We start from the raw sequence: 23,435 nt of genomic DNA, 5'->3' as shown, positions 1-23,435 counted from the left end.
ACGTAGCATCACTTTTCAAAAGTTCACAGGCGAAGGAAAAACGTTATAATAGAAATCACTCATATTGAAACTAAATTTGAGTTTTGGTTATAAAACGGTTATATATTGGTTATATATGGGTTATATATTGGTTATATATGGGTTAAATAATGGTTATATATGACAGCGGAAGCTGAAAATCTTATTCTACATATACGTTATGATATTGTGAATCGTAAGCAATAGAAAACTTTTTTTGATATTTTTGATGATATGTTGTTTTGCACTTTAGATGACGATATATTCTTATTACAAATCAGAATAAAGTCATGTCTTCAAAAAACTATGTATCCACATTCATTTCCTGTATTTATTTATTTTTTTTTTTGTTTTTTTGCAAACGTCATGTTAAGTTTCAGTAAAAACATTATCCAACGTAAACAAGATTTTTCTTTTTTATTTCGATGGCAAATAAGCTGGCAATTAAAGAAAATGGTTTTCTAATAATAAATTTAACGCTCTAAAATAAAATGATTAATTTTTTATTAAAATTTGTAATTGCTTTATGAAAAATATAGCTTTCTCATACGAATTTAAAGTTATCATCTAAAGCACAACATTCATAAAGTACACCATGTCGTATGAGCAACAGATAATATGTATGGAAGTCACTTTGCACCACTGCAGTTATCATACCCGGCGCAGGGCTTATTACTTAATGTAACATGCAAAAGAATATATATACATATATACATATATATGTGTATGTGTATGTACATACATATATATGTGTAAAACATCGGCATGACAAGTTGAGTGGATCTAGCCATGTCCATTTGTATATACGCGATCTATTCACTTAGTTTTTGCGATATCGCTCTGAAATTTTGACCAAATTCTATTTTCATCAAGAAGCTGCTTATAAGTCAAAACCGCCGATATCAGACCAATATAGCATATAGCTGCCATACAAAATCATCGATCAAACTCAAGTTCTTGTAGGGAAAACTTTTTTTTTTGGTAAGGTATGGTCATGAAATTTGGTATATATTATTTTCTAAGGTGGCACTACATGCTTCCAAGAAATTGTTCGGATCCGGCAACTATGGCATATGGCTTTCATACAAACTGACTGATAGAACTCAAGTCCTTGTATAGAAACTTTTTTGTTTGAAAACGTATCTGCTCAAAATTTGGTACATACTACTTTCCAAGGCATAGCTATAATCTCTGAATATATTACTCAGTTTGGATCACTAGAGTATATAGCTGCCATAAAAACGGACCAATCAAAATCAAGATAGAAATCTTTTTATACCCTTTTATATTCTGGCAACCATAATAATAAATATTTCCAAGCTCAATGTGTACCTTTTATGTAGAAATAAATAAGCTTTCCTTTTTTCAGCACTTATTTTATACACCCATTACGCCTCCAGACGAGTCGTGTGTTTGCTATACACTTTGCTTCCTCACCGTTTCTCTGTTTCATACAATCAACTCAATGTGTCAGTTTGATATACAAATTAATAAAAATAATTAATGGCAATACACCGGATAGATATGTCAGTGATAATGTTTTTTATGAGAAAACATTGAGCATATAAATTGACAACTCTCGCACACACACACAATCACCAACTCGTACCTTTATCCTTGTACCTGCTGTAACATTTTTCTGCGGTCAGCCTTAACCCCAATTGTTCCTCCATCACCGTCATCACACATTCATATTTCATTTAAATATTATTTTTGCTTACCGTTATGTCAGCGTGTGCATTGTGCCGCGTGCATTGTTCTTAAGGGATGGCCCATAACCATCAACCACACAAAAACAACTACCGCGTTAAATAACATGGACAAAATGGCGAAAATAAATTAAATATTAAAGTTAAGAAAAAAAATTGAAAAAAAGTTGCCATGCATTAAAAATAGCTTACAAAAAACACGCGCGCAAACAAAAAGTTAATTTAAAATTAATTCATTGCGGTAAACCAATCAATTTAAGTGCGAAATGCGAAATGTGAAGGCAGCGAACACAATCGCAATTAATGCCAACAAAATTGATATGAACTCCCGACGCTCTCCCTGACTCCACTGCTACCGCCTGCACGCTGTGCGTTGCTCTCCCTCTCTCGCTATAAATAAAATCTCTGTGCTTTGTGGTCCTGGTTGTCCTGTCCGCTTTAACCGATTTAAAGTATTTATTTGTATTTACTTAAGTACTTTGTAGCGAACACAGAAATTCAGTCAATGGAAATTCGGTGAATGTACTTGTCCGTTAATGACACTTGGCAACACGAGTCCGCAAGTGGCATGCCATCGCCATTAGTGCCCTTCTGCCTCGCCTGCCCGCCCTGTGGCCCACGGCCATAGCTGAGGCGCTAATTATATTTTAATCTCGCGTTAATTAAATAAGAGTTTCAAGCAGCTGGGCGCACACAATTACTTGCCGAGGGAGAGAACGAAGAGGCCGTGCAGTGCTTTCGGCGTACTGAGGCACAATGTCTACTTGCCGCTCATTTGACTGCATTTTATGAGCTTCAAAGTGTCACAATTAAATTCTAGAGCATAGTATATCAATGCTTTGTGTTTGCTTGGAATGGAAGAGACTTCTTTAGATTGTCTTTTTTACGTTCGTGAAACGTAACGTTTCTATTTTAGCCTACCTTAAGCCGCAGGTTAAGTGGTTTGCAGAACTGAGCAGATCTTTTCCAGTTCACAAGGTCAGCTTTGTAAATATTATAGTTAACGGTTGTTGTAATTGTTGGTTCAGTACCTTGATCTACTCCTATAGAAGACGCTTAGTATTTGCTGGAGCTAAAAAATAAAGGTAATATCTCCCCCTTTTTATGACGATATAATACTTAGTAGTCATAAGTACGACCATATTAATCCCTTAGCGGCGCTCCAATGATAATTACGAACCGAAGCGTCTCCAAGTTTTAGGACTTCTAATTGTTACGAATATATATACATATTATATAATGCATAATGGAAGGTGAATCCGATATTCACTGATACCTCGACGTCACTCCATTTTTTTTCTAATATAAATACCAAAAAAATAGGCTACAAAGATAAGTTAAGCCAAATATACTTTAATAGGTCCATCATTCGGTTCGTTCGCTGAACCTTACAATGAATATTTCAAAAACAATTCAAACAAGTTTGGCAATATTTTTTAGCTGCATCATGAAGATCATGAAATTCGTGTTCCTTAGATTTTCTTGAAAAGCTTCTCAAAGTTATATTCAACTACAACAAGCGAAGACAACATTTTTGATTTAGATTGCAATGAACTAAAGAAGTACAGCACGGCATCTTCAGTCTCATGTGGCTCCTTTTATTCCTCAATCTCTCAACAAAATTTACTACTCGTATGTGACCATTTATAATCAAGATTGTTTGCCAAAGCCTTTTTCCAAATTCTGAAAACCCTTTGTAACCTTCTATTTTTAGTTAGGAAAATGCATGCACAGTTCAACCTAAGTGATTACATTCAGCCCGTCAAAGTCTGAAAGTTCAAAAGTACTTGCATATATATTTGGTGGTGATGCGGTACTAAGTGAGTCGTTGTGAACACTTCGATGGTCGTTGACGAACTATATTTCAATGTTGTGCTTTTGATCTTACATTCTTACATTCGTTAAGTTTTAGGATAAATTACATAAAATGGCAAACTTAAGAAGTATAGTACGAATAACTATTATGTACAGTACAAATAAAAATTCGGAGTAATTATTATAATTAGTGTAGAGTGGTGATCTCCACATATATATAGATCTATTAAGTATAAAACCAGATTCGAGTCAAACCTACAATTGTTGTGAGTTTAGGAATATCACAAATTCGTTTCACCTTCACACACTTCTCACTCCATATTTGTCCACTTAGTGGTTCATTTTGTTCTACTGAAACTAGTATTTTGGTTTCCAGAACATACTGAATTCTTGAGCTATTTCTTAATTGAGTAATGCTCTCTAATACTCTCTAGACTTGGATAGCCATATTAAACTCGGATATAAACTCAAAAAATAACATCTCCAATTGCCTTGAAGTGCGTAGATTGATTTGGTAACCCTAGTGTTGCATTGCCGAATTGCAATTTTATGGTAAAATTTTACATTTTTGACATGCAAGCGCTATTTGTGTTGTTTACAGTAATTTAAAATATTCTACTCGACATTTTCAAGCGAATATTTTTTACAACTTTCGATGTGGATTAACTCATCAAGAGAGTACAGATGAACTTAATTCAATTTTTGCAGATGAAGATCCTTAAAGGACCAGTGTTCATTGATGGTGTGATAAATTCGATCGAGGTCGTAGATCACTTCAAGATCAATTTGGTGACGATGGTCCAAACAAAGTTGTTGGTTTGGAAATTATTGATGCTGAGTGTAAGATGATATTGCAAGATCGTCATGTTACCTATCGTAAGATTGAAACAACTATGAGCATATATTCAATATTACATGAACATTTGACTGTAAAAAAGTTTATTCGCTACGGATCACACACAATTTGTGATCGCTTAACAAAGACTCGTGTTAATTGGTCGAGAGAAATGTTAAAAAAATTCGACAACCGTGTTCTGAAACACAAATAGCTCAAGAATTCTACATACTTGTATGAACACGTGATAAGTGAGAAAACGTGGATTTACATGAATAAGTCCAAAAGTAAACAGCAGTCGACTGTGGAGGTATTTCCAACAAAAGCTGTTCGCACACGAAGTACCTTAATGCGAATTGTTGCCTGAGTGATAGAAAATTATTTGTTTACTAGTTGTCTTTCAAGAAATCAGGAAATTAACCATCGAAGACGGATTAGTCTTCACCACGATAATGTGAGCTCTCACACATCGACTGAGAACTAAACGTTTGAACACTCAAAACAATTATTTGAGGAGTTAGCCTATATTGACAATTTTTTGTAATATTTGTTGACTCTGAACTCAGCCAATGTGTTAGTTTATCCACATTTTTTGAAATTTCCAACTTCAGACATTTCTTAATACACCATAATTTCATTACCCTCTTTGAATAACTAATCATACTTTCTCATTGAAAATTTCTCGAAACTATTTTCTATACACATTTTCAACAGCTACTAATTTTCCTCATGTTTCAGTTGCTGCTTTCATTCCACTTGTTAAGTGTCCACTTCTTCGCTAATTCGTTTAAAGGTTGTGACCTCTTTTACTGTAATTCATATTGCGCTCATTTATTTCTCCCTTTCATTACAGTAGCATTCACTCAGTGACATACAAGTATGTATATACTATCATATATATTTAATATAATAGTTGGTTTAAGGTATATATACTGCTTGCAAGTGAGCATTAATCAAGTCTCACATAGCGTTCCGCAGGCGTCTTGCTTTTATTGTCGACTGCAGGCGAGTACGCGCCTCTAATTTGTCGTCCATTCTTCCAACCATTTTTTGTGTAGCTGCTTCAGGCGTCATTCTAGATTTAATTTGTTTGTAAATGCTTTTTAGACCTTGACGGCAGTAGGTCCCGAAGGCTTTGCCAACTTAGCGCACAATTATGTTGATGTAAGCCATTTTCCTAGCAGCAATTATTAAGGTTATGAGTTGTGATGGCACATTTATGTACTTTTCGTAAAATAGTGAGTATTTGAGAAGAATTTGAGGATATAAAAATCTTGAAAGTTTTGGGCTATGAAGTGTGTGTTTTGTATTCAATTTCCAAATTATTAAATAATTGTGTTGAACCTGGTAAATGATGTACGTTGAGTTTTCATTTTCGAAGGAAGGAATTCGAATTTCAATATCTGTCACATTGATTCTGAATGCCGATATTTAAAGACTTATATTTCGAATAATAATAATGTCAGAGACCCTATAAAATATATATTTATACATATATAGAAGATCAGCATGACTGGCTGAGTCGTTTTAGCTATTTCCGTCTGTCAGTTAGTCTATATAAGTATATGTGAACTAATCATTCACTTTTAGAGATATCGATCTGAAGCTTTACTCAAAATCAGAATCAAGTTATTGTGTGGAAAATCTTTTTATTTGCGAGGTATCTTCACGAAATTAGGCACGAATTGTGGTCTAAGGCAACTGTGAAGGGGATTTGTTGAGATCGAACAACTATGACATAAAGCTGTCAAACAAACAATGAAATTCCAGCCAGACATATTTTGTACGGATGGATCAAAGTTTCCGGGGGGAGGAGAAATGGTGGAGAAGTACACTCTCTGGACCTTAACGATAGCTCCAGTGTTAGGCTTCCTGATAACTGCAGAATTTTACCGCTCCAGACACCCGCCTCTTTCAGAGTGGTTACCATCCATTCCGATAGTAGTGCAGCGGTCTTAGCCTTGAGTTCGCTCACAGTGCGCTCAAGACAGTTCAGCAAGCGTTAGGTACCTACCGATCACTGTGCTGTCGCAAGGGCCTTCTGGCCCAGTATAGATCGGAAGAGGTCTAGAGAACTTTCAGCGGTTTTCAGCAGGAGCCTCCTTTCAATGGTTGCAGGTAATATAACTGGACACTGTCAAATCGGCATGCAGTAAGATTAAATATGTTACAGCTTTATGGAAGAAGATGAGCTGGAATCACCTCACTATTTCGTCCTCCCGAGTCCTGCTTTTGCTAGTTCAAGGCAAAATTATCAGATGAAGTAATGCACCTAACTCACCAGAATTGTGATAGTTTCTGGTCCACCAAGTTTAAGCCAAGAGCTTAGAGCTTTTACTTTTGATATATTATGAACTGTAAATTTATTTATTCTTAGTTTTATTTAATCAAACAAAATTCCGTATTCTTATTTTTATTTAATTAAAAATAGTTTTCTTTATTGCCAGAAGGTTACGTATACGCCCTGCATATATTTTTATAGAAGTTAGGGTCTCATTAGATAACAACTGAAGATTATATGAGAAATTTTCGGTTATTGACATCCATTTAAATAGTAAATTATTATAATTTGTATGACTTCAATTCTACCATTATAATTTCTTGCCGCAGTAAAGTAGTTATCAGCGCTTTCAATAGGTTACGTATACGCAATGTATATTTTTTCATTGCAACAAAGCACAGCAACTAAATATACGAGATAATAAAGATTGTATTAAGTTCGCTCAATAATGTTACAAATTTTCACGTTTTGCAACCATTCATTAAGCTTAAACACTTCACAGATCTGACTAGATTTCAAGGTCATACATCCACCATATTGTTTGGTAAGCTGCAATTTTTTTATTTGTTGCAATTAAAATATTAAAAAGAAATTCTGCACAAGCACTTACATTGTTTTGCGACAATGGCGTGTGGTAGCAACAAATGACCCGTTCAGATGCAGTGGACACCCAGTGTCGCACCACAAATAGCAGAAGGCAGCACTGCGGCGAAAATAAATGCAAACAAAGGGAAGGTAGGGAGTGTCGCGATGGCACGAGCATAAAAATGAAATGCAATAAATATGAGAGCAGGATTAATTAGCATAATTGCAGCGGTTTTTTGAGGTACTGGATTTGAGCAGAATAAAATGAAAAAAAGAAAACAAAAATGAATGGAGTTTCAAGTGCTTTTGGAATATATTGAAAAACTATAATTATTTAGCAAACAAATTCATATTTTTTTTATCTTCACAAGTGCTAAATTCCATAAAATATTTTGTATTGTGAAAGAATAGCAAAGCTAAGTGAAATTATACATTACTATAGTTGAAAAATATTTTATGCGCAAAAACAGCTACGATTCGCTTTCCATGGTACCCAGTGCCACTATTTTTCAAACCTCTTTGCAATTTTAAATATTTGAAATCTTTATTGCAGGAAAAAATAAACACGGCGCACAGGAATGCAAAAGGTTTTTGTTAAACATGTGAATATACATTTGGCTGCGCAGTGCAAAAAAGGACTGTAAACTGTGAGCTTCTATTTCAGTGGCAACATTTTGATGGTATTTCCTTTTAGTGCAAGTAACAAAAAATATAAAAAAAATTTTTGAATTGTGTGATTAAACTATTTCAATAATTATAAAAAATAACAGAAAACAACTCAAATGCGCACAAAATTTAATATAAATAAACTTTTTCTATACATAAAAACCAAAACAGTAAAAAATTGTGAGAGAAAATAATAGCAAATCAGTGAATTTTCAACGTAGCATAATCAATTACTTTATAATTCCTAAATAAATATTTAAATTACTGCACCAATTTGATAAGCTGCTCAATGGTTATGAAAATATTAATAATTATTCGGAAATTTTTTAAACTGCAAGTGCAAAAAATAATAATATTTTAAAGTATGTAGGAATAAATTAGTCCAATTATTTATAATCAAATAACTAAAAATGTAATAATAAAAACAAACCACAAAAAAAAATATTTAAAAATAAAATAATAACAACCAAAAACCACCAGAATTTCTTGAGGTCGCCAAATATTGCTTCACAGACGCAAAAAAAATTTAAAAATATTTTAACAAAATGACACTACTATGAGCAAAAACAATAGGAATTTGTTCACAATTGTAAAATTTTTAATTTATTCTTCAAAGTCTATATCGTCCCCTTCACAGTAATTCCCCTTGGCCACAATTCACTTTCCATGCTTAATGTCTTTTATTGACTTAAAATGTTTTCACCGCAGCGGCCGTTTGAGTTTGCTGAATAGCCAAAAGTCCCACGGAGCAAACTCAGGCGAATACGGTGGTTGCGGTACGATATTGCTTAGAAAGAATCAATGCAGTATGCGACGGTGCATAATAGTGGTGCAAAAAACAAGAGCTGTCAGTCCATAATTTCCGTCTCGTTTAGCATAATACTCAAATAGTATTCCTTGTTGACAGTTTGGACAGACGAAAGGAATTCCGAGTGCACCACACCTTGATAATCGAAGAAAACTTTCATACATAACCTTGATTTTTCACGCAGTTTTTCGGCTTCGGCACACCTCTGCCACGATATTCGGCCGATTGATCGCGTTAGCGCATTTGTCCAAGACTTATGGCCAGTAATAGCACGTTTCATGATATCCTGGTAGTCGGAAAGCATTGTTTCACAGACGTTAACGCGATGCTGTTTTGCAAAAAATTAAGTGAATTTTGAAGCAATCTTGTTTTCATCTTTCTTAGGTCCAAATGGTTTTCACTGATCCTCCCGACATTGCAATGATGCCAGTAAGATCTTTGAATGTTTATAGCGCCAATTCCACCGAAGACCTTTTCCAACATTCTGAAATTTTCGCCATCAGAAAATTTAAATTAAAAAGTCTTACTGTTTGTTGCTTTCAGTAGTATGATAATTTTTCACATCTACCGATATCGGAGAATATCAGGATACTACTAGATTTCTCTTTTCGGTAATCAGTTACAATTACTAAAGAAAAACTTGTTAAAAAAGTTAAAAATCAATTGTATCAAAGAAAATAATAAAAGAGAAAATCATTAATTTTCCTTTAACACGCTTTGTTCTGTCAGTGAATATGTAGATTTCGCTGTTGAAATTGTGGCTGACAGAACAATTGGCCCAATCTTCTCCACAGGAGAATGAAAAAGATGTATTTAGTTCTTCATGGGTCCTTTTTTCTCGGTCGCAATGTCAAGTATCATATTATCAAGTATGACGCCTGGCTCCAGTGGCCTAAAATTTTGTAAGATTTCATTTGAATGTACATTGGCTGGATAGCGAATATAAACTCCAAAGCCAGGATAGGAGATTAAGATTTAACTCTGAACAGAGATCAGCGAGGGCATCCGCGTGGTAGAAAGCCTTTGAAACTCTCCCTGTCGAAGAGAAGTGATCTTGTAGAATAATGTGACCTAAAGCAAAGTGGATAGGACACTTCCTGGCAGGTAACATGATCTAATTAGCAATTTTTATACCTTGCTCATCGTATTCTTATAACTTATATATTGCTTAGCATATGTCTTATTCATGTTAAAAGAAGACATAGCCGATAACAGTGCAGCCGTGTCAGCTACTAAAAGCACCTTCATTTCCTTTACCTTTTTCGGTATGAAGATAATTTCGGCCTCCCGTCATCTACTTGGCAGACACGTTCAATATAAATGCTGGCAGCGTTGTGAAACAATAGAAATGCACCGTTCTGCTAGAGAGCGAGAAATATACCAACTGTACCGTCTGCCTTGAAAGGTTTGAAACGACTAAACACTTTGGTAACAATTTCCTCGGTGAACACGAGACTATCATCCTGCGTGGTAATAAAACAGTTTAAAGATATCAATCCTCCGACCTTAGAAAACGAGTGCATAGTAATATTTTATTGAATCCTAAATACTCCTAAATACTTACAGTCTTGGCTGTCAACCAATAATACAATCTGCGTATGGCCTTTTGATAATTTTTTTTTAATTTTTGCCATTCCATTTGCCCTGTCTATTTAACCACAGAAGAAATGCCCCGAGTTGCGTTCTAATATTCTGAGCTTGCATTTTTATTTACGCCAAGCAGTTTGATATGCAACCCAACATTCGCCATTATTGAATCATCAGTCCTTGTTAATGGCCCGGCCAGAGTTTCGTAGAAGGTTTTTTGGCTCCTCATTCATCCGTTGTTGGCTTGTGGTGGACTTTTATAAAAAAAATATTACTATCTAACACAATTTAGGTAAAAAAGCATTAATAAAATAGTATAAAACTATTAAATAAAAAATCTAAAATGAAAATATTTGAAAAAGAAGCAAACCGCTTATTTTAAAAATATTATGGAATCGATAAAAAATTAATTTAGTAAGAAATAAAAACATTTGGATAATACATTTAGCTAATAAAGGTTATAAAAAGATTAAATATAAAATAAAACGTAAAACGTAGAAATATTTGAAACAGAATAAAGCTACCTACTTAAACACTTAAATTAAAACTATAAAAAATAATAAAATTAGCATATAAAAAATTACAAAGTTAATTTTTAGTAACAGATAATGTGTATGAAAATAATTAGAATAAAAGTTATAACTATTTATAAAAAAATAAGACAAATTTATTTATAAAACTAAATTATTTATAAAAAAAATTTAAAAATTAAAATGAAAAAACCAAACGAAGTTTGCTGATTATTTTTATTTTTATATATTTTTTTCACTTTATTATATTTCCTTTAAATTTTCGAACTGTATTTAACAAAATACGGCTCTTTAATATTTTTAGATTTTCATAGGCTAAAGCGGTTAATATGTACAATATTTATAGATTATACAATAGGCCTGAGTATAAATATCCGATAAAAGAACTTTGCTATAATTTCGAAATTCGCAAAAAATTGACTGACTAAATTTATACCAAACAACTGTTGTATGCTGTAAAACCAAAATAAACTTAATTATAATATATAAATACATTAGTACGAGCATTAGTTAAAAGCAACATTAGCTTAGCTGCATATACATAAGTAACTGTACAGTTAGCTGTTAGTAAATAAAAATAAGTGTATATAAAAAAGAGGAAAATGGTAAAAGCTTTAATTAACTGTTAAGTGAAAGAGTATATATGTATACAAAAAAAACAACAATAACAAAAAAAAAATAACAATAACAAAAAACAACAAAATAGTTAAAAAAAACAAAATAGTTAAAAAAACAACAAAATAATTTTGAAAAAATAACAAAAATTTTAAATCTGCTTATTAAATATTGTATGTCAAATTTAGAAAAATAATTAAGTAATCGGCTTGCGGTGAAAATTAGTGCAAAAAGTTTTTAAATTTAAAGCGAAAAAAATTAGTAAAAATTAACCACACATTAGCAATAGCAATCGATCACAAATTCATATATATGTATATATAATATATATTGCGAAAAAAACTAACGCAAATGCAAAAACAAATATGCGTAATAAGCCACACAAATATTTACCGTTATTTCATATGAAAACAAATAAGCAACAAAGTAACCAATAATCAGCTAATGAACTCAGAAGTCAATTAAAGCGCCGCGCAAAAGTTTTGTGGGCGCGCAAAAAAATTAAAAGTCAGTAATTAAGCACATAAATAACGAAACAAAAAAATTAAATAGCGCAGTTAGGCAAATTTTAAATTAAATAAATATTAATTTTTGCCAAAGGCGCAAAACACCAAAAAAATTCTAGTGAAATTGGCGTGAAAGCCAAAAAATTGTTAGTGTAAATCAATTAAGCGCAATTTGTTTTCATAATTTCACGCAATAACAACAACAAAAGAACGGCTATAACAACAACATACCATGCGCATCGTCTGCTGCAAGCTTGCTTAATAGTCTAAAATAAATGGCATGTGTGTGTGTGTAACAACAAAATCGAAAGCAAAACAACGGTAAATACCGGGTTTTTAAGTGCAGACTCAAATAAACACAAAAATCGTAATTAATTCAATTTGTGCGAAAGTGTTAAGTGTAAAGCGCTTCAGGTAATAGCAAATGGCCAGCCGGCGGGCTGCGCGGCGCAATGGTGGCAAGAATAAAATTTCATGCTGCTAGCTAAATTACACTGGCGGCAGCAAATATTGTTTTGTTTCGCAAGTTTATGAACAGATTTGCGAGCTTTTGGGAGCAAGCGTGGCTGCAACAAGCGCACACACACACAGCACAGCACGTACACTTACATGTGTTGGTGTGTGTAGTTGTGTTTTATATGTATGTAGTGGCGTAGTTTAAGCGATTTTGTGCTATTAATGTGTAAGTGTTAGCAAATATGTGTGCTTCGAAATAGCGAGGCAGTGTTGAAATGTGTGAAAATGTCTACGTGCCTGAAAGTATGCTACGAATAATTGATTTTAAAATAAAAATATTATAAAACAGCGCTAAAGTTTTAAAATTAAGCTAAAAGGAATTTAATTAAATAAAAGTGATTAAAAAAATTAATATAATTAGAAAACTAATTTTAAAAAATTAATGAGAATAAGAAAGTCAAAAATTAAAACAAATTTAAATTAAAAATATTAAAAAGTACGTTTGCTCTTCCGATCTAAACTTAAAAATAATTTCAAAAATTAAAGAAAATTAGTTAATTAAAAATATTAAAAAAATTTTAAAAATAATATTAAAAATTATTTCGAAAAATGTAAAGAGAAATAGTTAATTTAGTCTTTTTAATTTAAAATTAAACAAATAAGAAATTGAGTAAAATATTTGCAAAATACTTTAGAAAAAATTAATAAACTTAAAAAAAATTTAAGAAAAAAGTTAATTAAAATTATTTCGAAAAATGTAAAGAGAAATAGTTAATTTAATCTTTTTAATTTAAAATTAAACAAATAAGAAATTGAGTAAAATATTTGCAAAATAATTTAGAAAAAATTAATAAACTTAAAAAATATTAAAAAAAATTTAAGCAAAAAATTAATTAAAATGATCAAAAAATTAAGAAAAAAATTCGAAAAATGTGAAATCGAGCCACAATATTTAAATGAAAAAAGTTATTTTAAAAAGAGTTTTAAATTAAAAAACTAATAAACTTGCATCTTAGTTTGCACTAGCAGTTTGCAGTAGCTGTTTTATGTCGCACGCACTCAACGTAGCATATAATGCAAAACATGCGTCTAAGCCTGCTATTAGCTACTAAAACACTGCGTTAAATGTTCCTGCTGCACAAAAATAAATATTAAAAAAATTTAAAAAACAAGTAAATTAAATATAAAAAAAAAATTAAATATAAATATTTAAAAATAAAATAATTAAATATCAATTTTTAAAATCTTTAAAATAAAAAAAATTTAAAACAAAAATAATTAAAATATTAAAAAAAAAATGTAATTCTAAATTTTTACATTTATTGCAAAAATCCATAGAAAATTAATCAGCGTCTAGCGCTTAACAGCAAGTGAATGCCACAATTTCCTAGTCAACTGCATTACCTCTGCAGCTATCTACACATATCTCTTTGTCGCACTCAAACACACACACACACCGTTACAACCGCATAAGTATGCCGTTATATATGTCTCGATGTACATAATAGCCGTTTGCGTGTGCATATGTGTGTCCACTTTTAGCTGTGCAATGCCGATTAGCATATTTGGGAAGCGTCTTACTGCCGCCCACCAGCGTGTGAATGCAACGAAAAAGACAACAACAAAAGTAGCAGAGTGGTTTGTCGTTGTAAGTTGTTATTGCTATTACTTTCTTGTTTTCCTTTTCTTATGTTTTGCTTACATTTCCAATTGATTTGCTTTTCATATACGAAATTCTGCCATTTAGTATATATAATTACTCATTTTATGTCAACGCACTTTACTCCGTCTCTCTTACTCTCTCCGCTTTGTGTGTGCTCATTTTACATCATACTGTATGCTGCAATACATGGCGTATACGTAACGCACTTATTCGCTTTAAGTAGTTATTTAGATTTGCATGTTGTTGTTTACATTATATTTTGTTGTTGTTTACTCTTTATACAATATTTTTTACTTATAACAAGTTTTAATTTACATTTCATTTCCATTTTTCTTGGATGACTGCGCTGTCACTCAAGTTATAAATTTGCGCCTAAGTATAGGCAACAAATTAGTGAATTTAATGTAATTTTATATATTTTTATAAATTTTTGTTAATTTACAGCGTATATAAAGAGTATTTTGACCGTTATTAGCACATAATTATTATTTTTTTGTTAAAAATATGCGTTATTGCTTCGAACGGTATTTTGAGAATTCAACTAAAAGCGACTTTCAAAGTTCAGAAAACTCAATACTTCATAATCCTTCATAAAAGCAATATTATTTACTTAATGCATACAGTTTTCTATTTAATTGCACTTTTATTACTAAAATACAAGCATATAGCCTAAATATAGGCAACGTTTCTCCAAAAAATCGTCCTCTGCGTCCTCTCAAGTGTAACTTCACAAAAAAGTTTAAATTTTTAGCAGAGGTATATATATAAGCCATGTCTAGCTAAAATTCTGAGAACTTGCATTGTTGGCATTATATAGAGTTTCGCAATTATTACAGCTTACTGTCACATGCAGAAGAATTGATTATTTTTTTACCTTTTCAAAGCTAATAGTCGGCTACAAGTACAAAAAATGTAATCAATATTTTTTTGCTCAAACACATATTCATAACGCCACACGTTGCTTTAAGAAGAGAACATTTATCCTAAATGTAGGCAACGTTTTTACATATCAAGCTTCATTTCGCATTTTAGGCACACAATTGGTTGCCGAAAACTGCTAAGTTTGTGTTCTTCAGAAATAGCTAATTCCGATTTGGTCTTCGAAAGCAGACATTCAAAAAGCTTTAAGCACAACATGTCAAGCCCGAGAAGAAACATTATATTAATTTTTTGTGCTTATGGCGTTATCACATCTAAGAACTATATTCAAAAACAATGTGATGCTTAAATTTTCCTAAACTACCCAAAGTCATACACAAGCGACGCCGAGACGAAATTCCATCACCACAAAATACTCACAAAACAAGCTTGAAAAGCTGCCTTTATCAATTATAATCTATTACTTTTATTGCTTTCAACCAAAAACACGACAAAATCGCTTTATGCAATTTCACTTTTCACCTTTGTGCCACTCATAATGGTAAATCGCTTTCAAACTCGCAATTTGCCATGAAATCTTTTCCACAACTTTTTGCTTCATCTGTCAGTTGCAAAGCTTTTAGCATTTGATACTATACCGTTATAATATCACTTGCCATAAATGGCCACATAAAATTGCTTAACCACTCGCATATAAATAATCGTACATAACTGTTAACATATGTAGTACGAACATAACTGGTTTTATGTAGCATTCATATGCGTTGTTGTTGTTTTAGCACAGGAAATTTGCTTAAGCGTGTTGAAATCTGCTCGCTTCAATTTCAATTTTGTTACATAATTGAATGCATGTGCTAATCGAAATACAAAAATCGGAATAAATTTAGATTTTTTTGACACAAAATTTGTATCGTAATCAAAAATGCGTGTGGCATATATTATATACACATACATATATAAATATTTGAGTACATATGTGTGCAAATATATTTGTAGAAATTGTCGGCTGTCAATACCAAAAGCATTCGGATAAAATGTTCGTTTTATATATTTTAGGAAAATGTATGGAATTCCAAATTGAATGGAAAGTGGTCGTGGTTGTGAAGAGATTTTGCATATTTGTGTACTTGCAGTGAAATAAGAAAATTTATGAATTTTGCGAATTCATTGTATACGAGCGAAACACGAGTTGAGTGCAAATTGTTCAGGCGAGATTATAAACCGTTCGACTGCAACGAAATCGTGTTACACAACTAAATTCCGTCACATCCCCTATATGTTGCCAATATAGTGAAACCTGTGCCGCTTGGAATAAATTGTTGTACATTGTTTAAACGATTGAAAAAAGTTAAAAAGTTGCTACTTGTTTGAGGCTGTAAAGGCGAACATAACGATAAGATAAAGGCCACTACAATATTTATGTATATTAAATTAATGCAGCTGAAATAACTTAAGGTTGAAAATAATTTTGTATACACTCGAAAATTTTATTCGAATTTATAAAATCTATAACTGAATTTTAATAGAATTGATGAAATCAATAACTAATTGGGTTGCCACCTGTTTAAAAAAATTAAATCCAAAACGTCGTACATCATCAACTTTAAAATAATGGAAATAGTTAAATTTAAAAAAGTTTACAGTTTATTTATTTTTTAGTATTGCCATCTATTTCGAAATTCTGAATCTAAAAAGAATTGAAAAATAAAAACAAAGAGTTTAATACAATATGAGCACTAAACTGCAAAGGTTAAAAACTTAGCAATGGTTGAAATTTTTTTGGCTGAGGTTGCCACCTTTTCATATTTGTTTTCAATTGTTAAAATTAGTATTGCAAAATGTGGATAACCATAATAGATCTGCAAAAATTACCAGTTCTAAATATTTTCTTAGAAGGTTGCCATCTGTGCGAAATTTTTAAATTTAATAAAATTGTTAAGAAAATCGCGTGTTTGAAATATTACAAAATATCTATAAAAAATTGAAGTCCACACTATTTTAACTCATCAGCCTCAAATAACCGTAGTAAACTGTAAAAGTTAAAATACAGCAATAGTTGAAATTTTTTTGGAAAAGGTTGCCAGCTTTTCAGATTTTTGTTTAATTGTAAAATAAAAATTACTATTCTAAAATGTGGATAACATTAATAGAACAGAGAAAATTTGCAGTTCAACATATTTTTCCAAATGGTTGCCATCTGTGCGAAGTTTTTAAATTTCATAAAATTGTTAAGAAAATCGCGTATTTGCAGTTCTACATAATATGTATATGTATGTATGTATACAAAAAAGAGTTTAAGTTCACAAAATTTGACCGCATCAACATAAAATAATCGCAATAAATTGATAATTTTTTATGAGTATTGCCACATATTCCAAAATTGTAATTTAAGAAAATTATTAAAATAAAATTTTTATTACAATATGACTAGTAAGCTGCAACTAAACATAGATGTAGTTGAAAATTTTTTACAAAGGTTGCCACTTGTTTAGATTTTTTTTGCAAGTTGAAAACGGTTGTAGTTGAAAATTTTGGTAAAGGTTGCCATCTGTTTACATTTTTCTTGCAATTTAAAACAATTGTAGTTGAAAAATTTTGGTAAGGGTTGCCATCTGTTTACAATTTTTTGCAATTAAAAATCATTTTTCTTGCAATTTAAAACAATTGTAGTTGAAAAATTTTGGTAAGGGTTACCACCTGTTTAGATATACATATATTTTTTTTTGTTGGCTAAAAAAAATTGATTTTGTAATATTTTTGTATGTATTTATATATGTTTCAAACGCAATATGTGCGAAAAAGCCAACAGTTTTAACCTAAATTGACGATAGTTGCCATATCTTAAAAAAAAATGTTTAATCAAAATTAATAAGCCAGACGATATTGGAAGTATTGCAAAATATAAAGAAAACAACAAAAGTTTAAGGATTGTTGACAAACTTTTTTTCGGGTAAAGTTACGATCATAACTGGAGGAAAGACACTCAGTCACAGACTCTAAACATTATACACTAGAGTTGACTTAGACATGTCCGTCTGGCCTCCTGTCTGTTCGCATATACACGAACTAGTCCCTCAGTTTATGAGATATTGATCTAAAATTTCGCACACGTTCTTTGCTCATCAAGAAGCTGCTAATTTTTCGCAACCGTCGATATCGGAGAACTATAGTATATTGCTGTCATACAAAGTGAACGACATTTGACGAGATATCTACACGAAATTTGGCACGGAATATTGTTCAAAGCAATACTACAACATCTGATTTTAAGGTTTTTAAATCCGACGACTTCGGCATATAGTTCCCATACAAACCCAGCGATCAGAATAACTTTCTTATATGGAAACCGCTTTCTTTATGAAAAATGTTATAGCTTCGATGCAGCCGAAAATAACGTGTTTGCTTGTTTTAATTCATTTTCGTATTCAACATTTAATTTTTTTCACATCACTGCATTTTTGGGCAGTTTCCCCCAAAAACAAATCTCTCTTGTAATAATTCTTTGTTGCAACCTTAAACATTTTTGGAATTTCATATTTTTTCATGAATTATTAATGCCTCTATTTATTTTAATTTCATTTGTAAATCTCGGCTTATTGTGTTTAAATCTCTTTGAGCAATCAGTTGCCGTAAATTTCACATTTTTCTCCGTAATTCAATTAAGTTGGGCGAAATGCAATCAACAGAAAAATGATGAATAACAAATCTGGCAATGTAATGGCTGTAATGGACGCGTCTAAAGCACGAACAGAGTTGCCTGCATTTGTTTGTATGTTTACTAAGCAACTGTATAAATAAGTATGTAAAACCTGTCACGAAACAACCGTTATGTAGTCTGTTACAAACTTACAATCGCTCACTGTCTTCTTCGTGTTGATAAAGCATAACAAAATTGGTTTTCAATTGACTTTCCATTAATATCTGATAGATAATCAATAAAGAATATGGCTGAGAGCCAAGCTGTCTGTAGAGATAATAGTGAAGTGAGGATATTAGTCAGGCAATCAATTTCATTTAAGGAAAACAGTGCACAAAAATTTAAGGTATTTAAGAAAAAGTGTTTAATGGCAAATTGTTATTCAATTTCTAATGACTTTTTATTTTTTTTTTAGTAACTTACTTTTCAGTGTACTTTTGTAGAGCAACTGCTTCATGAGTATATGATTTCCAGGTCTTATTTGAATTTTCAATTCATTTTGAAAATATAAGTATATAACCGAAATATCAAAAGCAAAAGTATTTTCAAAAATAAGAGCATTCATACTAAAGAGAACTAAATGCTTAGTTGCTCTTAAATTAATTTATGAATTTTAACTCAATAATTTTCCAAATTTCGGCATTTGTAAAGTTGTTGCCTACATTTCGGCGCGCAGTATTACAATTTAAATTGTAAATTTGTATAGTTATTGGAGCAGGTGAGGAAAAGGAGGAGCATTTTGTAAAAACAATACTAGTGACATGAACACAAAAAGCTTTCGTGTCTTTCTTAATATTGAGAAAAGTATAAACATAAAAGTATTTTTAATTAATTGTCCTCCTTCGAGAAGAAAGGACTATATGCATACACATGAAACTTGATCTTTTCTTTGGTTGGTTAGTTGATTGAAAAGGGGAACGCGTAACCGCCAAACCGTGGTGACCACACCGACGCCACCATTAGGTCCACTATGCTTTCGGGTGGTAATCGATTTAAGCCTTAACCAATAACTCAAAGGATTTGGAGAATAACCTGACTCGTTTACACCCCAGCTGCCCAAAGTCCGTTATGTTGTGGTATTGGGAGCCGCAGAATACGTCCCTTCTCATCCGGCAGAAGGCCGTGCGTTCTTTTCTTTGCTCTTGTTCGTTTCTGTACAAAAGATATCGAAACAGAAAAATCCGTTCCATAAAATATACTCGTATGTATGTAGTTCTTCAGACGTTAAGTACAGTACAATACTCAACGCCTCTTCTTACAGAACGACCGCTAGCCATTTCCCACGAGCTATGCTACGGAGTCGAAGCTCTAATGGTCGACATACCACTGTCTAATATAATTTAATTTTATGGCACAGAATTTAGCTCTATTAACTTACGAGTATAAAGAAAAGCGTTTACCAATATTTCAGCCAGATTTTCAACCACATCTTGCAGCATTTTGCCAATGCAACAGTCATCCAATGCGTCAGTCAAACAATATTGAACCCAAGAAAGTCTCCTTCAATAAATTTACTGTTTTGTTGGCTGTATGACATGTAGAGCGCGCTTGTGTGAACCAGGGGTCATCCACAGCAAGATCTTCCAACATAGGCTAGGAAAAGTTATTAATTATGACTCTCTCCACTTTCCATAAAGCCCAAAAAACGGCGGCTTTTGTGTATGTGACGGCGTCTCAACAATGGCTTGTGCATTGTCATTTGTAATTTTTATTTTATTAACATTACCCATTTAACCAATAGTGAGCTTCATGGCTGAACAAAGTTTACCTGTCTAAGTCAGCATCGGTAGCCACATCGTTTTGGGCGCATTTACCGTACGTGCGATACGCTTGTTGGTCGCTGTGCTTCACTACTTTCAATGGCAAACCAAACTGAGTACAAATTAAGTAACATCTGTCAAAAGTACTTAGTCCGACAAGATTATTAGCTCAAAGAAAACCACACGTATAAAATACATTTAATGCAAGATCTTTAAAATAACCGGCTCTCAAAAATTGTTTTCGAAATATTCTTCTAGAAGTATGAGTTTAATACCTTCTCTGACTATTTGTAGTTACTAAGATCTAGATCGACGAATTTTAACACTGAACTATTACAATCCAGAGATTAGCCATGTCAACATTGAAAAGCAGTTTCCACTTTTAAAGCTTTATCAGAAAAATCACAGGAATTGCTCCCGTGGAAAAATGCGCTTATGGAAAGAAACCAGAAATTCCAAGTGAGAAAAACCTAAGCAAATTTAATAAAAAAAACCTAAAAAAATTGTAATTTATTTTCTGGGAAAGTATCCTCAGAACCAGTTTCAACAATAGCTTGTCAGATCAAGTGAAAAGTCCCTGGTCAGACACAATGATGAAGCTGCTAGGCATCAATCCAGGTTATTTTTGGTTAGCGCTAACTTTTGAAAAGCGCGTGTATATTTTTTACAGCCGTCGGATCATTAGTTTGTGAAATAAGTATATGATTTCGAGTGAAGCAACTTTTGTTATTGTGAAAGAATGGATAAAAAGGTATTTCGCGTGTTTATAAGATAATGCTTTTTGAAGCAAAACAAGAAAAAACGTTAACTTCGGCTGCACCGAAGCCAATATATCCTTCACAGATTACATTGGTGCCTTAGAAAATAATTTATACCAAAATTTCGTAAATACAGTGGCGTGCACAAATGAGTACATAATTCATTTCTTTGCTTTTCTGAACGATAAAATAAGTAATAACAAAGAAAATAAAAACAAATATTTTTTCGTTTATTCGTTGTTCCATTCTAAATAAAACAACAAAAAATTCAAAACATAAAGCAACAAATTCATAGAGATAAAAAACCATTACAAAAATAACTCGCATGTACTCAATTTTGCACTTTTGTATATTTTGTACTCAGCATAAAGCCAGTTTATACCGTTAGTTTTGAATTGTTTGCTATCGTCTACGACCAGTAATGCAAATTTATGTGTAAAAACGTGTGATTAGTAATAAATAAAGTGTTATATAAAGTGTACCGCAATAATATTCTGTATTAAAAAAAAAATGAAAAAGTTATCGCATGATGTGGAGAATAATGTAGTTTCCTTAACAAATAATGGTGCTTCATCTCGGGAAATAGCCAAGGAGTTAAATATTAGTTAATCTGTGGTCATTCGCGTTCAAAAAAGACGACATACTGCTCCCAAAGAGCAAACCAAAGGCCGCCGCAAACTGTTGACCGACGCGGATGCACGTCTTATGATGGCAGAAATGAGGCAGAACAAGACCATTACACCGAAAAATACTTTAGTTGCCAAAAATAAGCACGTTAGTGAATGGACAGCACGACGAGCGCTCCACAACATTGGCTATATTTCAGCCGTTAAAAAAAATAAACCTGCATTGTCCAAAAGGAACCAAAAGGCGCGAATGAAATTTGCCAGAGAGCATAAAAATTGGACGATAAATGACTGGCAACGAATTATTTGGTCAGATGAATCAAAATTTAATCGTTTCCAATCGGACGGTAAGCAGTACTGCTGGCGCCGCCCTGGTGATACCATTCAACGCCACCACGTCAAGCAAACTGTGAGCCATGGTGGTGGAAACATCATGGTTTGGGGATGCTTTACTTGGTGGCATATTGGGCCATTACACAGAATTAAAGGTATAATGAAGTAGGAAGACTACTTCACCATTTTACAGACTCATCTTCCCGAGTTCGTTGACACATGTGCCTATCCGGAAGAAGAAGTCGTGTTTCAGCAGGATGGTGACCCAAAGCATACTGCGAAAATAGTGAAAAAATGGTTGATTGAGCAAAATTTTCATCTGATGAATTGTCCAGCGCAAAGCCCCCACCTCAACCCGATTGAGAATTTATGGTCAATCGTGGGAAGACGCATGGGGTTGTACCAATCAGCTCCATCAAACCTAGAAGAGCTGTGGGCACGAGTACAGCTAGAGTGGCAGAATGTACCAACAGAAATAATACAGGAACTGGTTGAAAGCATGCCAAAGCGTATTAATATGGTACCAAAAAATAAAGGGTTAGGGACCAAGTACTAAAAAGTTCTCCACTAACAACTTTATTGAAAAGTGCAAAATTGAGTACATGCGAGTTATTTTTGTTATAGTTTTTTAACTCTATGAATTTGTTGCCTTATGTTTTGAATTTCTGGTGTTTTATTTAGAATGGAACAACGAATAAACGAAAAAATATTTGTTATTATTTTCTTTGTGATTACTTATTTTATCGTTCAGAAAAGTAAAGAAATGAATTATGTACTCATTTGTGCACGCCACTGTATATCTTGTCAAATGTGAAAGTTTTCCATACAAGAACTCGATTCCGATCGTTCAGTTTGTATGGCAGCTATATGTTATAGTGGTCCGATATCGACCGTTCCGACAAATGAGCAGCTTCTTGAAGAGAAAATGACTTTTGCAAAATTTCAAAACGATATCTTAAAAACTGAGGGACTAGTTCGTATATACATATACAGACGGACGGACGGACAGACAGACAGACACGGCTAAATCGACTCAGCTCAACATACTGATCATTTATATATATACCTTATAGGGTCTCCGACGCTTCCTTCTGGGTGTTACAAACTTCGTGACAAACTTAATATACTCTGTTCAGGGTATACAAATATAGTTGAAGCAAAACTTTGGCTGATAATGAGTTTCCCGACATTGCCCCAGGAAAATCAGCCACCAAGGATTGGTATGCTAAATTTAGACGTGGTGAATTGCGCACCGAAAGCGGTGAACGCACTCAAAAGATATGAACTGAAAGTGTGCATCATATGATA

At 32.6% G+C, this 23,435-nt stretch overlaps 1 protein-coding gene across 1 annotated transcript in view; it reads left to right on the top strand.

The window, feature by feature from the left end:
- The first annotated feature begins 13,448 nt into the window (after positions 1-13,448).
- LOC120770006 overlaps positions 13,449-23,435 on the top strand; it is a 244,279-nt gene continuing 234,292 nt past the window's right edge. The window contains exon 1 of the mRNA XM_040097099.1: positions 13,449-13,583. The gene's annotated coding sequence lies outside the window, so the exon portion shown is untranslated. The remainder of the gene's footprint in view (positions 13,584-23,435) is intronic.

This window comes from Bactrocera tryoni, chromosome 3, assembly GCF_016617805.1.
Source record: "Bactrocera tryoni isolate S06 chromosome 3, CSIRO_BtryS06_freeze2, whole genome shotgun sequence".
NCBI lineage: Eukaryota > Metazoa > Arthropoda > Insecta > Diptera > Tephritidae > Bactrocera > Bactrocera tryoni.
This window is presented reverse-complemented; position numbering and strand designations above follow the sequence as displayed.